Below are 17,128 nucleotides of genomic sequence, written 5' to 3'. Positions count from 1 at the left end.
TTTACAGATCATAACATTTAGGCTTCAAATTGAAATATATTGGGGGGGGAGGGCACGAAACAATATAAACATAAGTGAAGGACAGCTGAAAATGAAAGCAAGCACATGCTTCAGTGAGCTTTAGGAAATGTGCCGAGTTCTAAATGATACCTGAAATTGTGCTTTACCTTACCTAAAGAAAAGTAGAAAACCTTGGACCACACTGATGTCTCTAATACTAACAGCCCTGCTAAACAGTGCAAGTTGCTTAAAAACAACATTAAAATGAATGATATGAAGGTTTTTCAGGTGATTATTGTAAAAGTCTTTTCCACAGGCTTTTTGGGTGGTAGGTGAAATCATTGTTACATTAGAAAGAATGTATATCGAAGCATTTAGCTTCAGCCTTTCTTGAGAAAGTAGGAGTGCCCTGCTGCTTCTCCCATTTTGCCACTTTTTGCCTGGGGCTGTTGCCTCGGGCTGTTGCCATCTTCCTTGCCTCACTGGCCAGAAAGAAAGAAAAAGAAAGAAAAGAAAAAAAAACCCAACCACCAAAAAACCCCCACCTCTGCTACTGGCTTTTGCAGCCCTCTTTTTCCATCTGATACCTCCTGTACAAGCACGTCACATTGCAGCATATTCTGCAGGAATATGCTCTGAATAGCTGCTTTGGGTATGCAATGTGTATTTAACTTGAATTCCATTCCACACCCATGTGTAAAGTGTGTCTTTTACGTTGATTGGTAACTTGAAAAAATGATCATAAATTATGATGAGAAAGAAACTGAAATGCCTTTCATACTATTTAGAGAACATTAGTGCTAACCTGAGAGTCGTTCAGTTATTTCCCCACCTCTTTATAAGTCCATCTGTAAGGGCACATTTGTGAACTAAAGTAGAAATGCAATTCATTACAACAAACCCGAACTTGTGTGCATTTGTGTTGTCATCTCTGCCCTTTCAGGACTGTTCCAGTGACTCTTCTACTAGAGCATGTTCTCGTTGTGAGCAGCCTTGGTAGTTAATTTATAATCAGGTACTGTGGTAAACCAGACAGCTCCAACAATTTACATTAGCCAAAAATCAAGAGATTTCCAAGATGAAGAAATTTCCAAGGCCTTTACCCTCTACACTAGATGCTCACTCAAATCCTGACATCCTTTACCCTTTTGTGACACATGATTTTTGAGGAACCTTTGCTTCCCTGCAGCAGGCTAGAGAAATAAATCTAATGTCTCCTTTATTCTTCTGAAGAGTGAAGGAGACACAACAACAACAAATTCTTGTTCACAATATCACCTTTTAATGTTCATACTGGATGGCTGCTTTCATTTTTCCTTTCTAGACTTGACACAAGAATAACTCTGTACAATCCAGGTGAAGGTTCTTCTACTCCTGTAACTTTTCCCAGACATCTGGTGCAAGTCAGATGCCTGGGGGAAATCATAAGCATAAGGTAAAGCATGGAATGATATTTCCACTGAAACTGAAGTCAGCGAAAAGCAATCTATGTGGTACACACACTGTCTGAGGAGGTGGTTTTTGAAGGAAGCGTCTCTGTAATATCATATGATAAACATGGTGCTGTTTGCTCATTTTGGGAGGATTAAATTTAGGACAACGTCTATGGGAAAAAAGAAAAATCAGCCTTCTAACTACTTGTAGCAGAAGAAGAGGCATTGGAAATTCTGAGTGGTTTAACTACTTTTAATTTTTGTTTGAACTTTTCAGGCTGTCTTGCTTTTCCTGTTGCTCTGACTGTATTTGTTTCTTCAGAGTGTATCTTTTATCTCGGTATTTGTGCTATTCTCTTTTGAAATACTGTTCTCTGAGAGTCCTTTTTTGGTTACCAATCCACTTCTTCCTGCTTAGTTTTATTCATGATTTTCCCCTTCTGTGCCATCTCTCATGTCTTACATTAAGTCACTTTGTGCAGTGAAATATATTAATAAGTTTTTGTCCCTAAAATATGCACAGTTTGTATTAATCTTCTTTTCTAAATCCCTCTTTTTTTTCTTTTTTATGCATATTCTAACTCATCTTTGCCTAATTTGGATTTTAAAATCTTCCAGGAAAGGACTTTGTCCTTTTACGATCTCTTTCAAGGATCATGCAAAGGTAATGGCTTGTATGAATGTTTAATAATAATAATATTCATTGGGATGTATTTTTAATAATAATGAAGGTTCTGCAGCTGTGTGAATATTCTGTGATATTGCTGCTTTATATGTTGACACTCAGGATCAAACTTTCTGAAATAATAGACGTTTTTCCCCACTTATCTGTATGACCAATATGGTGTCTAAATATATGTTAGGCATTGATTATACTGCGCAATGTATGCAGGCAGACTCCTAAATCTGTGTGGTTGCTACCTACATAAATCTTGTTGAAACCCCTGTAGACAGAAGGGCTTATATGTGCATTGCAGGAGCCTGCAAATCACACACGTAAATACCTGTCTACCCAGGAGTTTTCTCGCAAAATTATAGATACAGAAATGGAGGTTTAGATTAATCTGGCATGCTGCAGTAGAGCTGTAAACAAGGAAGTTGTACAGCTGCCCTCTGAAGTAGTCACAATTTTTACTCCTATCAGACTGCACGTTGAGTATGAGCACTGTCAGACTAACTAGATTTGTTGGCAAGTTTAATCTGTTAGTTTATGTGTCAGTTTATGAACTGACAAAGAATTTTTCAGCCCGCTAACTAGCTAGGTTGGGGAATTTGGGAAACATCACCTGTCCCTTCACCTTCCTTTCAGTCAGGCATCCAGAACACAAGGACTTCCAGCTCCTCACTTTCTTTTCAGTCCAGGTAATAAGGCTGAGGGAGCCAGACCGTAACCGACTCCTTGCTTTTAAAGCTTTGATGTTGCTATCTTCTAAATGGCCAACTGTGTCAAATCCCTGGTTCTGGGATCATTGGCTTCCAACCAGCTCATGGGGTAGTTGGGTTTGTTACCATGTGAGCAAGCTGAAAAAAATACCTTTCTGTTTAAATATGTTGTTAGAAAAATTCATACAATTTTTTACATCTGTTTTCATGAAGTCAGATTTAAGTAGATGGAAGCACATACAGGAAGCACTAACAGAGTTAGGATGCAGCAGAGACTGTAAACTGAGGAGGACATGCTGTGCAGACTTGTAAAGATTATTTAAGGAAGACATTTTAGCAGTCTCTGAGAAAGTCATACTTCACACTTGCAGGTGCACTGGCAGTCAGATTTTATGTTGATTGTCTGCTGTGAGCAGCACTGTCATTACCAGTAACTCACTGTTTCTAGTATATAGCTCAGCCTTTTCAGTTTTGTCAGTGATTTTGAGCTGTGTTTAGTAATAACATATGTTAACACTCTTTTTGTGTAGGGGTTTTTTTTGTGTAGTTTTTGGCTTCCTTGCTCTATCAAGAATCTGTTGGCACTGTTGTTAGTGTTTTGTGGGGGGGTGGTGGTGTAACTGCGTTATCACTTAAATGTACTTCTGTTTACATGGACACTGCTAATTTTCACTTGAGGAGATCTATCTGTCAGATGGCTCTTTATTTGCCTCCATTTCTGTTGCAAAAGCCCTTCCATGTTAAGTAGCACAGTGTTAAATAACAGCTTTATACTTCTTTTGACAAGTTTCTATAATGTTTTCCTTTAATACCTATTTTAAATGTATATTTTGTAGGTGTTTAAACAATAGGTTATATAAATAACACAAGTGGTATGTGTTTTATAAACACGCAAGCTTGCGTATATACACATATATATTTTACATGGATTTACTGTTGTCCAACTGCAGTTCCTATGGGTATTGTTAGAGGTTACTGTTAGTGTCAGGCATTTCTTTAAAGGAAACCATTTTGTGAAGTTGTCAGTAAGATAAAGATAGCATTTTTCTTGTTCTTGCTTAAATGGCTTGAACTCAACTACAGCATTTACAGTAATGAAACTGAGGTTCAGCATTATGCTTCAACACTGATAACATATCTTCTGTATTTGCTTCCTCCTGCTGTCTTAACCATTTTAAGATAGGGCTCTGATTACACGTCTAAAATCATAAGTGATAACCTCCCTCCTTTTCACATTTGTTCATGTTAGCCACCATTGTTTGTAATTTAGATTTCTCTGTTAATCCTGAGTACTCTTTTCATACCTCTTCTTCATTTACCACTCCTCCTAGTGCTGTCTGTGTAAATCACTGGGCCATTCCATTCTGCTGTTCCCTGTCCGAGAATGAAATCCTGACCCCAGGGAAATCAGTGGCAAAGTACATCAACTTTGCTAAGCACAGAATTTCTTCCTACCAGTTCTGTATCCTTCTGTCCCTTGATTTGACACACAACGTCCTTATGTCAGGAATTTAGAGTGGAACATTTATTGTCTGCCATTTGCTATCTGATTCTATAAAAACTTGCATAGAAGTTGGATCAGATTTTATCGTACAGCTGAAGTCAAGACAAATTACAGTCCTTTACAGAAAGAGAAGCCAGCACAGATGACTGACTTTTATGTTAACCAAGGCTTGAATGACAGTGAGCAACATCAACACAAATGCCTGCAGAGCCTAGCTAACAAAATTCACTTGCTAATTGTTTTTGTCTTGCTATGATGTCAAGACTCAATTGTAAGTATATATTTTTTCCATTTTTTATGGATTATGGATTTTATGGTATACTAGACAGCTACTGAGAAAGTTAAAACTAGTATATGAGCATAGCTTAAAAAAAAAAAAATCACATTTTGTCAATAAAAAGTATTGTAGCCTTTTTTGTGTGCTTTGTAAGCTCCTGAGAGATGTGCCATTGTTATGTGGTCTTGGGGAAGCAGAGTTTCTTCTTTTTATGGACAGAAGGTTTTGAGTAGATCTTTTCATAGTAAGATGAAAATAGGACATTGAGCTTCTTTATAAAAGGATCAAGATATTCTTGATTACTAATTGACATCCTTAGTTTGATTAAGATTTTTTTTCATAGAGGAGCTACTTATTTCAATGAAACTCTAGTTTTTGGAATAAAATGCTACTCAACATAAGAAAGAATTCAGACAAGAGTGTCAGAGTCTGGCCCATAATTACTGTTTACAATGAAGAAAAACCAGCCTTTCATTTGCAGTTTTGAAAAAAAAAAGTACAATTTTTCAATATCCTGTAGTATTTTGTAGTTATATTTCCTGATATGTGTTGTGATGTATCACTTTGGAGATCCCCTAAGTTTCTTATATGATTCTGATTCTGGCCAAGTATTATTTTTTTTTAATATTGTTTTCTTCCAACTTCCTCATGTACTGTAAAAATTAAAAAAAAATTGATTTTGCTATCAGCCCTTCTATGCACCATAATAACATCAGAACTTTAGTGCTTCTTTATTATTCCTATTACTTGCTATTCCTTCTCTTTAGCATTGAAAAGAGTAAGTTATATCACTGGACTTAATTAGATGTTCTTTGCAGTTCATAGAATGAGTAAAAGTATAAGAAGGTATAAAAAGAAGGTACTTTCATGATTTGTAACCAGTAGTTCTGGGAGTTATTTTGTATATAGGTGGATTTCTCGTGTGTCATGTTTTCAACCTGAAGAGATAGAAAGTATATATATTTCTTGCATGTGTAAGTGCATGTGCTATATGTCTGTATCTGCTTATCTGTTGATCTGGCTGCTTTGTTTGCATTCTGCTTTCTGCAGCCCAGGACACCTGCACTAACCACCTGCACTTTGCAGGCATCTAATAACTTATAATGATACTCTATTGAAGACTTAATTACCTGTATGTAGTTGCTGTTTCTCAAACTGTTTCAGGCTGTAATTACTTGAAACTTAAATCACATTGCAGTGTTTGCTTGTGTGTGTGTGTGCGCGCATGTGCGCTCATGTGGGGAGATTCGACCTAGAGTGACATAATGATTAGCAACTAGGTATGATCTTTATCTAGTTCAGTAGCTGTTCAAAACAGCTATGGCAGAAGTGCAAGATGAATTGCAATTTACCCTCTTGACTGCTAGTATCTGCTTTATATACACTCATCTGTTATTCAGCTGCATCCATACAAATGTTGATTTTCTTAAATTTTCTCTAACAGAACGAATTGTATAATTTTCCACAGAAAACGGTCATGATAGAATTGCTTAAAAATAGATATTCAAATATGTGCCCATTGTACTTTCTTTTTTATGACAAAATGCAAACATTGTGTCAGAATCGTGCCACTTTTGGGTGGAAAAAAAAACAGATTAAGCATCCGATGGCTTGCAGCGAGAGAGTTGTCTCTCTGTGTTTACAGAGTGCATCCTGTCAGGTCCCATTGCTCTGTCTATGTCCAGTTTGTTTAAGTGTACCATAGCCAGATACTGTATCCCTGAGGATAAATCTTCCTTACTCCAGACTTTCCCACAGGTGCCAGAGGCCTGGGATTCCTGAAAATTGATCTTACTGGTACAGGCTGAGGTGAAGGAAGCATTAAGCACCTCAGCCTTTTCCATGTCCTTTGTCACCAGGTGCCCTGCCTCATTCAGCAGTGGGCCTGTGTTTTCCCTGATCTTCCTTTTGCTGCTGATGTATCCATAGGTGCCCTTCTTGTTAGCCTTCATGTCTCTAGTCTGATTCAGCTCCATGTGGGCTTTGGCTTTTCTAAGCCCATCCCTCATGCTCAGACAGCATCTCTATATTTCTCCTGGGTTTCTCTACTCTGCTTCTGTCTCTTGTACACTTTTCCATGTTTGATCTTGAACAGGAGTTCCTTATTCATCCCTTATTTACTTGAGAGATAAGTATCTGCAGATAAGTATTTTCAACTCTTTTTTTTTTTTGGTCAGTTGTGTGGAGCTCACTGCCTGTATCTACTCTGATTATACAGTCTATTTTAATGCTGTCTTTGACTAAAATAGAGCCACACTTCTCCTATCTGCCCACGCTACTCTCATCAGGAATACCCATGGCAGCCTAGAGGATTATCCATGCTTTATCTGTCTGGGCTCTTGGCAGACTCTTACCACACATGCAGTGTTAATCTGAAAAAGAATGGATTCAAAGGGGTTGTTTTTAAGAACTTTCTGTATATTTAGTCATTCATGCCATTATAATGCATAGTATAATTCATTTAGCTGCCTGTCGATGAAGTAAATTTGGGGGTTTTTGTTACATTTTACCTAGGTCCTTATGTGGTGTCCATCCTGTGGCCTTTACAGAGCAGATCAGGATCATTCTCCTTGCACTGCATGGAGAGCTTCAGGACGCACCAAGGTGTGTGTGTGTATAGATGTGTTAATATTGGAATGTTAAGGTCCTTGAATGCATCCAGAGGAGGGCAACCAAGCTGGTGAAAGGGCTAGAAGGAATGTCCTATGAGGAGCAGCTAAGGACCTTGGGCTTGTCTAGTTTGGAGAACAGGAGGCTGAGGGGCGAATTCTTTGCTCTCTGCAGGTTCCTAAGGAGGGGAAGGGGAGAGGGAGGTGCTGAGCTCTTCTCCCTGGGATCCACTGATAGGACACATAGGAATGGTTCAAAGCTGCTCCAGGGGAGGTTTAGACTGGACATGAGGAAGTATTTCTTTACTGAGAACGTGGTCAAACACTGGAACAGGCTTCCTAGAGAGGTGGTCAATACCCCAAGCCTGTCAGTTTTTAAGAGGTATTTGGACAATGCCCTTAACAACATGCTTTAGCTTTTGGTCAGTCTTGAATTGGTCAGGCAGTTGGACTAGATGATCATTGTAGGTCCCTTCCAACTGTAATAGTCTAGTCTAGTCTATTCTGTTCTGTTCTATTCTAAGTAGAGGAGGATTTGTAATTGTCAACATATAGAGTAGGAACTTAATAAAAACTTATTCAGTATACTGGTTTTATTGAGGCACAGTCCAGATCCAGTTATCAGACCATAAGTGGTTTATAGAAAGAGTAAATACAAGTCCCAGTTGTGATAGTTACTTGCCCAGTGTCTTGTGGTCAGCACAGTACAGATGCTACAGTTGTGGTTGATGTTGATACCTGAATTTTAGCCTTGACAGTCAGGGATGTGCCATTTCATCCTACAGCTACTGTGATTACCTTTAGAGCTCTTGGGACATATATGTGACCTGGAAAACATTTTTCGTTGCAACTTGCTGGACCAAAAGAGATGGATTAGGAAGGGCTGCAATGCTTGGGTTTCTCTCCTACCATTTGATACAAAGACAGCACCAGCATTTTACAGACTAGTTCAGAATATGCCATCATGTAAGTTGAGCTGTTGGAGGTGTTGCTGTGCTCTGATTTCCATGAAGGAGAGATGGTTTCAGACCACTTCTGGGTGGAAGATTTCCTTGGATGGTGGGTAATATAATACTTCCGTATTCCCTGATGGTGTTAATTGAGTATAACTATAAAAATATGTCCCTTAAAACTACATACAGATTGATAATGATGATTACAACATTTCTTTTGAACTGGAACTATGGCTAACCCCCAAAAGGAGAATTTGACAATACTAAATAGGTGATGTAGTGTTGCATATCACATTTCTTCATAGACAGATTTATGTGATGCTTGCTTACATCTAAACTGAAATGGAAATCCATTTTTGCAAATGTTTTAGTATATCCATTTATTATGAGTTAGTAAAACAAATTTATTGCCATGGAAACAAGATTCATTTTTTAATAAGCCACAGCATAGGGCTAATTTAAAGTAATCTGATAAAAATAATTAAGGAAGAGGAGACTTTAGGTAATGTACTCAGCAGGAATACCTGTGTGTTTCTTAGTAGTTTACAGATCCTTCAGTATGAGGTGGCAAGTTGATAGTCCAGGTGCTGTGAATTGTGTTTGCCATGCTGTGCATCTTCGGGAATTGAACCATTCGCCCATGTCACTGAACCAACAGAGATGGATTTTTCTCATTAACTGAATCCCAATAAGATAATAATTGTAGACTTTTGAAATGGATCTGTATATTTGATGTGTATTATTCATTCCACTAAGAATTTTTCCTAAGAAAAGCCTTTAGCTAATCATACTTTAATGACCTAGGAGACTTCAAGGGAACTATAATTAGTATTCAGAAAGTAGTCTATATTTTCTTCTGCAATGTGCAGTTTAATTAAAGGGAACAAACTGAAAACCAAAACACTAAATTTGGTTAAACATAAAAAAAAAAAAAAATTGTTTTCAATTGAAATCTCTTAGTGAAGCTAGTTATTTCAATAAAAAGAAAGTAGTTGTTTGTAAAAATTGAATGAAGGCCTAGTCATTAAAACATTTTAGCTTCTGAAAATCATTTTGGTTTTTATATGTTTTGTTTCTCAGTTCCAATGTGTTTAAGTTAAAGGATTAGAAAAGGTCGTACTAATTTTCATTCAGTTTGTAAGGAAATGTTTTATGATAATTCAGAGTTTAATAAAGAATTAGTTTTCTTTTACATCAGTTTTTCTTGGGGTTGTTAAAGATACTCTTCATATATAGTATATACTCTAACTATGTATTTACAGAGCAGCTGTTTCTTACATCTTGTATTACTGTGGGTTTCTACTACTGTATTGGAGCACATCTGCACTTTACCATATAATACAATAAAGAGACTCAGTTTGTGGTCTCTTGACATGAACTGTGTCTCTAATTGGAAGTTAACAGCAGCATTATACTGTGCTGTAGTTGATTGACCATGAGTGGCAAGTATAACTAGCCCAAGACTCGCACTGTGCTGGTGGAGTTATGTTGCTATAGGAATCAGAAGGAGTATTTTCCCAGTTTACTGTCCCATCTAGACTTCACCAGCTTGAATTGGTCTTAGCATTGAGGGTAGTTTAATGTTGAATATACTGAATACTCAACTCAGTGGAGTTAGAATGATGATCTGACTTTAGCTGATGTACATCTAAAACATGACAACTGTTAGCTACCTGATACACATTTATATAATTTTAAATTTGTCATGGTATAGAAGGACTCAGAAAAATTCCACCCAATATCCGGTCTCATTTCTGAGCATGAAATTCTTTTCACTTAAGGTTGAAATATCAGGAGGGAATGTATTTTAGTAAATCCTAGACTACTGATGGCTCTGCTTCTAACAGTCCTTCCCCAAAGGCAAGCAGTGTTCACCGAGGAAGAAGCATCATTAAAAGAATATAGACCCTTAAGAAAAAAAACAGTGGGTGGTTTTGTTTTGTTTTTTTCTTGTTTTTAATAGCACAGGATATACCTCATGGCTCAGAGTTCATCACGGAGAATTCAGCCAAGGAAGGATAACTTCCAGTTACACTGTTTCAGGCTTACCATTAGAATAATTAGGGTGATTTTTTTCCTTCTCCTAGAAAAACCTGTATAGAAAAGCCATTTAAAAGGCTGCTGATCAGATATGCTCAGGTGTTGGTGTGAATGTGGGTTATACAGAAACATATGTTTTATTTTCCGCCACTGTGATTTGTGAACTGAGAAAAAAGTGTGACTAGATGTGATTCCCAAGATTATGCAAGTCCACTGCCCTTAAAAGAAAATCTTTCAGTTATCTTTGTGCAAAAGCCCCTTGATAAAAATAAAAATGCTTTCTCTCACAAGTTATTTAAAAGCAACCTTCTCGTCATCATTCATACTCCCATTTGATGAGGTGAAGGAAACCTGGAGATCCATGATTTTTGGAAAACAGCATATATGCATGCACTATAATTTCAAGCAAACAAAAACCCCAACACTTCAAAATCCTTCCCAGCTGTCATATCTGACAGGGTGCAAATGAAGATCGGAACAATGTTTGTTCATTTGCTTGCCCCTGGTGACAGATATACCCCTGAAGGGGAAGAGTTGAGAAACTGTTTGCTGAAGGCTCACTAATGTTTTTGTGGCTGCAGAGAGTCAAGAGGGTTATAGACATTTGAGCAGCCTCCCATTTAAGGCTTTACCCTGATCACTGATCTGGAGATTTGCCTGAATATAGTAATGGTCTATTACACCTTTACATGCTACATTAAGGCTTATGCTATGAAAATGTTGCACTGAACCGTCAAACAGGGTAATATTTGAGAGAGCACCTCTCTATTATATAATGCTATGGGAGGCTGGCCTCTGCAATTATATGGAGAATCTGACCTTGTGGAGAAGAGCATCTTTATATGCATGTATACGGAAAACCAACATAAAGGAATAGATTTCAGGATTCAGTGCTGTTGCCTGGTGAAAGACAGCAACTGTCTGCTCCTGTCACATAAGGAAACACAACGTTAATTTTTTATTCACTTCCAGAAAGATGAACAGTTAGCTGTAGCAAGGCATGTACTGTTCTTTTATTGCTACAATATGAAGAAAGCTTTATTTCAGAAATTATTTTTCCTGTTTACCTATTTGACAAATGAAATATATGATTCTTAAAGTATGAATTCAGAAGTGAAGATAAAAATAGAATTACTTGTGGGGAAAAAAAACCCAAACCCCCAAACCAGAAAGACACGTTAAATACATAATGTGGTGTAGAAAAGTAAGAGTTTGTAGTTTCCTGACAAAAATGGTTAGAAGATGGCTTCAGGAATTTCAAGAATTGATACCTAACTGTAACATTGTTCTTTAAAATTAACAAAAAATAAACAGTTGTGAAAGTTTTTAGATCTTTACATTGGTAATTAATTAAACCACGAAGATGCACGCTTTCTTTCATTTCTGGATTAATATCGCCAATGCTGTAAAAAACGATGCTCAGTGTTTGAAAGAACTAAGGATTGAAGAATGTGTTTATGAATCCCCATAAACTCATAAGTATCTAATAAATTAACAAGCACCTAAATAAATAGCCAGAATTCTATAAATGTTGAGGAGTCAAGAGCTAACATTGCCTTTTGGCTTTTTTTTTTTTTTTTTTTTTTTTTTTTTTTTTTTTTTTTTTTTTTTAAAGCATGTCAATAGACTTCTCCAAAATACTAGTGGCTGTATATTCAACATCATACTCAGGTAAGAAAAAAAAGCAGACAGGCTAGCAGTCTGATTCCAGTCACATTGACCTTTAATTTACTTGGAACAGTTAAGTTGGAACACAGGCATTACTTGCTTCAAATAATGGTACCTTGTGAAACTTAATTTAGGTTATTTCTAATGGTAATTGAGAAAGTAAATCATAAATCATCAGTTTACATTCGGCAATCTGCTTGATATTTATTGCCAACACATATTCTTCTGTGTATCTTTAGAATAATGTAAGACACTAGTGACTTAGTCAATTTTCAGTCATTTTTTTGACAAGCATTAACCAGGGTATCTTCTTTTTTTCATAGTCTGAATTAAGTCATAAGTCAAAAAAAAAAATCACAGGGAAGAGAAGGAGGAAGGGAAACTAAGGCACTACAAACTCTTTCTGAGCTTTCCTCCATCCCATGGTCCTTGACTTAAATGGGAATATTCTATTAAGATCCCAGAGGAGGAAAATGAGACCCGCACTTTGACCCAGGTCTGATTTTTAAATGGTTGCAGAAGAAAGAGAGGTGTTATAAAAGTCTGTTCAAAAAGGATTTCTAGGCAGAGAAGCATCTGAAAATGTTCATTATCATCTTTTTACCATCTCTGATCATGGTGAAAAGGCGTAGGCCATAAAGCATAAATCATAAACTATTAGTAAGTGTAGGGAGAGGCTGAACTGAAGTTCTCTGAGGTATTGTATAGTGAAATTATGGTTTTGTGACACACATGGTTTCAGAGCATAATGCCACATGAAAGGTGATGATTTGAGTTCCATGCTTGCCAGTTTCTGAAGGCTGGCTGGTTTAAGGACAGTGCTTTTGTACAAAGCCTCTTGCAATGAAGTGGTATGTTCTGAAAGGGAAGAATTCATGCAGTCAGATTGTCTTCATTCAGGTGCAGATTTTCCCTCTTTGGGATGCCGCTTATAGTTATCCTCTCTAAAAGGAACAGTCACCAGACACAGTAATGGTTTTGCTGATCTTCCCGTCCCGCCCCCACCAACTTTTCTTTTTTTCCTTAAAGTAGCTAGTTCATCCTGCAGACTGTGTTCAATGCCTGACACTAACAGACATGATCCACAGGGAATCCTGGTAATACCAGTAGCAAGGCAGCAATCTTGTTGGGATCACGGAGATGTGGTGGATGGGTCTCATGACTGGAGTGTTATAATGGAGGGATACAGGATCTTCAGGAAGAACAGGCCAGGAAGATGAGCAGAAAGAGTTGCCCTTTATGTGACAATATCTGGAGTGCATCGAGCTCTGCCTGAGGATGGATGAGGAGCCAAACGAGAGCTTATGTGTTAGGATTAAAGAGAGGACTGGCAGAGGTGACATTATAGTGGGTGTCGGCTACAGGTCGTCTGACCAGGAAGAACAATTGGATGAGGCCTCTACAGACAGAGAGCAGCAGCCTCACATTTGCAGGCTTGGTCCTCATGGGGGACTTTAAGTATCCTGATATCTCCTGAATGAGCAACACAGCAGGACATAAGGAATCCAGGAGGTTCCTGGAGTGCATTGATGACAACTTCCTGTTCCAAGCGGTAGAGGGAACCAATGAAGAAAGGTGCTCTGCTGGACCTCCTACTCACCAAAAAAGGAATGTGAAGGTTAAATGTAGCCTTGGCTGCAGTCAACATGAGATGGTGAAGTTCAGAATCCTGAGGAGAGGGAGCAAGGTGAAAAGCAAGCTTACAACCCTGGACTTCAGGAGAGAACTCTTTGGCTTCTTCAAAGATCAGCTTGGAGACACCTGTGGAATAAAGCCCTGGAGGGACAAGAAAATCGTCAGGAGTAGTCAGCATGGCTTTACCAAGGGGACTTCATGCTTTGCCAACTTGATAAACTTCTGCAATTAAGTGACTGGCTTGGTAGACAAGGGGAGAGCAGTCAATATGGTTGACCTGGACTTTGGTAAGGACTTTGATACTGTCTCCCATAAGATCCTCATAGAGAAGCTGTTGAGGTATGGGCTGGATGAACAGACAGTGCATTGAAAACTAGCTGAACAGCTGGGACTAGAGGCTGGTCATCAGCAGCACAAAGTCTAGTTGGAGGCCAGTAACTGGCAGTGTACCCCAGGGGTCAGTACTGGGTCCAGTCGTGGTCAACATCTTCATTAATGATCTGGATGATGGGGCAGAGTGTACCCTCAGCCAGTTTGCTGATGACACAAAACTGGGAGGAGTGGCTGACAGGCCAGAGGGTCGTGCTGCCATCCAGAGGGGCCTGGACAGCCTGGAGAAATGGGCTGACAGGAACCCCCTGAAGTTCAACAAAGGGAAGTTCCACAAGTCCTGCACCTGGGGAGGAACAGACCCACACAGCAGTGTATGCTGGGGGCTGCCCAGCTGGAAAGCATCTTGGCAGAGAGAAGGACCTGGGGGTCCTGGTGGACACCCAAGTAGAACATGAGCCAGCAATGTGCCCTTGCCACAAAGAGGGCTAATGGTACGCTGGGCTGTATTAGGAGTATTGCCGGCAGGTTAAGGGAGGTGATCCTTCCCCTCTACTCAGCACTGGTGAGGCCACGCCTGGAGTACTGTGTCCAGTTCAGGGCTTCCCAGTACAAGAGAGACACAGACATACTGGAGAGAGTCCAGCAAAGGGCCACTAAGATGATGAAGGGACTGGAGCATCTCTCCTACAAGGAAAGGCTGAGACAGCTGGTGCTGTTCAGCCTGGAGAAGAGAAGGCTCAGGGAGGATCTTATTAATGTATGTAAATACCTGAAGGGAGGGTGCAAAGAGGAGGGAGCCAGGCTCTTTTCTGAGGTGCCCAGTGACAGGCCCAGAGGCAATGGGCATAAACTGAAACACAGGATGTTCCCTCTGAACATCAGGAAACACTTTTACACTGAGGGTGACTGAGCACTGGCACAGGTTGCCCAGAGATTTAGTGGAGTTTCCCTCCTTAGACGTATTCCAAAGCCATCTGGACATGATCCTGGGCAACCAGGTCTAGGCGTCCCTGCTTGAGCAGGAGGGGTTGGACCAGATGACCTCCAGAGGACCCTTCCAAGCGTAGTCATTTTGTGATTCTGTGGTACCTATAGGTATTAACCTTTTTCATAAAAATTCATATGCCAAAAAGGCACCCCAGAGTTTATCCTAAGCTTATTTTTTATTCTGCTTTTGTGTTGGCTGTATGAACATCTTATTTTGAGAGGCGTGGGATTTTTATAGCTGTTTTATAGCTGTTGGAGCAAAAAGAGCACAGAAGGTGTAAAACTAGCTAGACTACTCACTGTCAAAACACTTTGGCATTATGAAATTCACTGTTCTATTTCTTTAGAGCAGCAGTAGATGTCTCGATGAACCAAATAATTTAAAATAATTACACTATTAAAATTACTTTGAGACTTTGTACCTTCTGCCTTTGCTAAGTGTAAAGTTGGAGCATAAGAGAAATAGAACTACACTTCAGCATAGCAAAGTATTCCTGCATCCTACATAAAAATACTCTCTATTGCACTGGTGGAATTTAAGGTCTAATGTACTTTCAGCCACTAGTGGGCATATAGGTCATATATAATTTAAGTGAGAAACCTATCATTATAACTTTCTGTACTTTGAGGGTTATAATTTGAGCTTCAAAAACATGATTTGTATGTGTGCCGTAGTCTGTGTGGTTTTGAAGTTTTGGTGTATACAACACTTTTCCCATATAAAGATCTTTGCTTGGATTGCCATTCAGTAGTGACTGTAGACAAACAGCTGGGGCAGAATTAAGGTTAACTGTGTGTTTCACTGTTATTTTTAAGCTGACCAGAAAAATAGTGTTTCTCTTTTTTTAATTTGCTTTTTGTCAAGCTGAACTATTGGATGAGTGTGTTTGGAACTGTTTTAAGGATAAACTGAATAGGCTTTTATTATTTTGTTACCTTTTTTTATCTTGTTATGTAGACCGGGTCAATATATTTTGTATGCTTGTATTGCTGGTGATGAGGTGAGCAACCAGCACAACTGATAACTCATAGGTGCTCAGACTCACAATTAAAAGTTAATGACATTTTATCCTTCACATAGATGTATTTTCTTCATGATAATTACCTCATGACTCCAGAGCCTGAGTTTCTAGGAAAACCATAAAGAGTCATCCTAAAATTATAGACTTTACAGTATTGTGCTAGTGTGAATCAGATTCTGAACTATGTAGCGATAGTAACTGAAGAATTCAGAATGTTCTTCCTCTTTCTTTGGTACTGACATGAACTGTATTATGTATGTAAGTTTATTTTACAGAAGTGATAGAAGGAAATGCGTGTGAGAGGAAATACTGAAGGCATTGGTAGATAGAGATTCTATTTCATTAGCTGCTTTTTACAGATAATCTTTTTGGAAAGTATCAGCCAACTGTCCTGAGTCTGATACGGATTTTCTGCTTGTATCAAATGATTGATATTATTGCATTGATGCAGGATTTACAAATTTCCTCCCTGTCTTCCATACATGCATATATCTTTAGTTCTGCTGGGACATTTTTCTTTTCTGTGTGTACCTAGGCAGCTGTATACAGACACAGAGTCCTCTCTCTACCCTATGAACCATTCAGATGTGAGTCAGCTCTCATGACAGCTTAACAGCCACATACACATGCACTTTTCTTCCCAACTTGCAATGCTGCTGCTGATCTGAAAGGGGAGGTAAGGGCTTGGGATCCTTCCCAGCCTTTATCTCTGCACAGCTTCTCCTTTTCTAGAGTTGTTTGTCACTTGAATTCCTCAGTACTACTCAGTGACCATAGAAGCTTAGAGCCTACTAAATACAGAACGACAATGCACAGCAATCCACTGCCACCTTCTTAAATACACCAGCAATTAATTTGCTCAAAATTCCATGCCAGAATATTCCTTATTTAGCCTTATATTCTCCCTTACTCTTCCTTTACTGTTCATGAACTTATAGAATGCAATCTCAAAATGCTTTGCCTCTGAGTTGATGAGCTTTTCAATAACATTCAACCTCTGATGCTTAGAAAACTGCTAATACCCCATCTAAGCAGACTAACCATAGTATGCTCCCGTTATCACCCAAGAAGATTCTCAGTATAACTCATTGAATCATAGAATAATTACAGTTATAGTGAGCAGTGGAAGCTGGCTCTTACTGAATACAAAAAAGCTTGATATTCCAAAGTAACATAAATTGATGTCATATCCTGGTGAGTAACTATACATCATTTCAGCTTTTGTTTTCCTAGCATGAAAAAGCTAGATTGTTTTATTGTCATGTTTTTCCTCTAATAAGCCTA

This window comes from Buteo buteo, chromosome 20 (genome assembly GCF_964188355.1).
Source record: "Buteo buteo chromosome 20, bButBut1.hap1.1, whole genome shotgun sequence".
Classification (NCBI taxonomy): Eukaryota; Metazoa; Chordata; class Aves; order Accipitriformes; family Accipitridae; genus Buteo; species Buteo buteo.
This window is presented reverse-complemented; position numbering follows the sequence as displayed.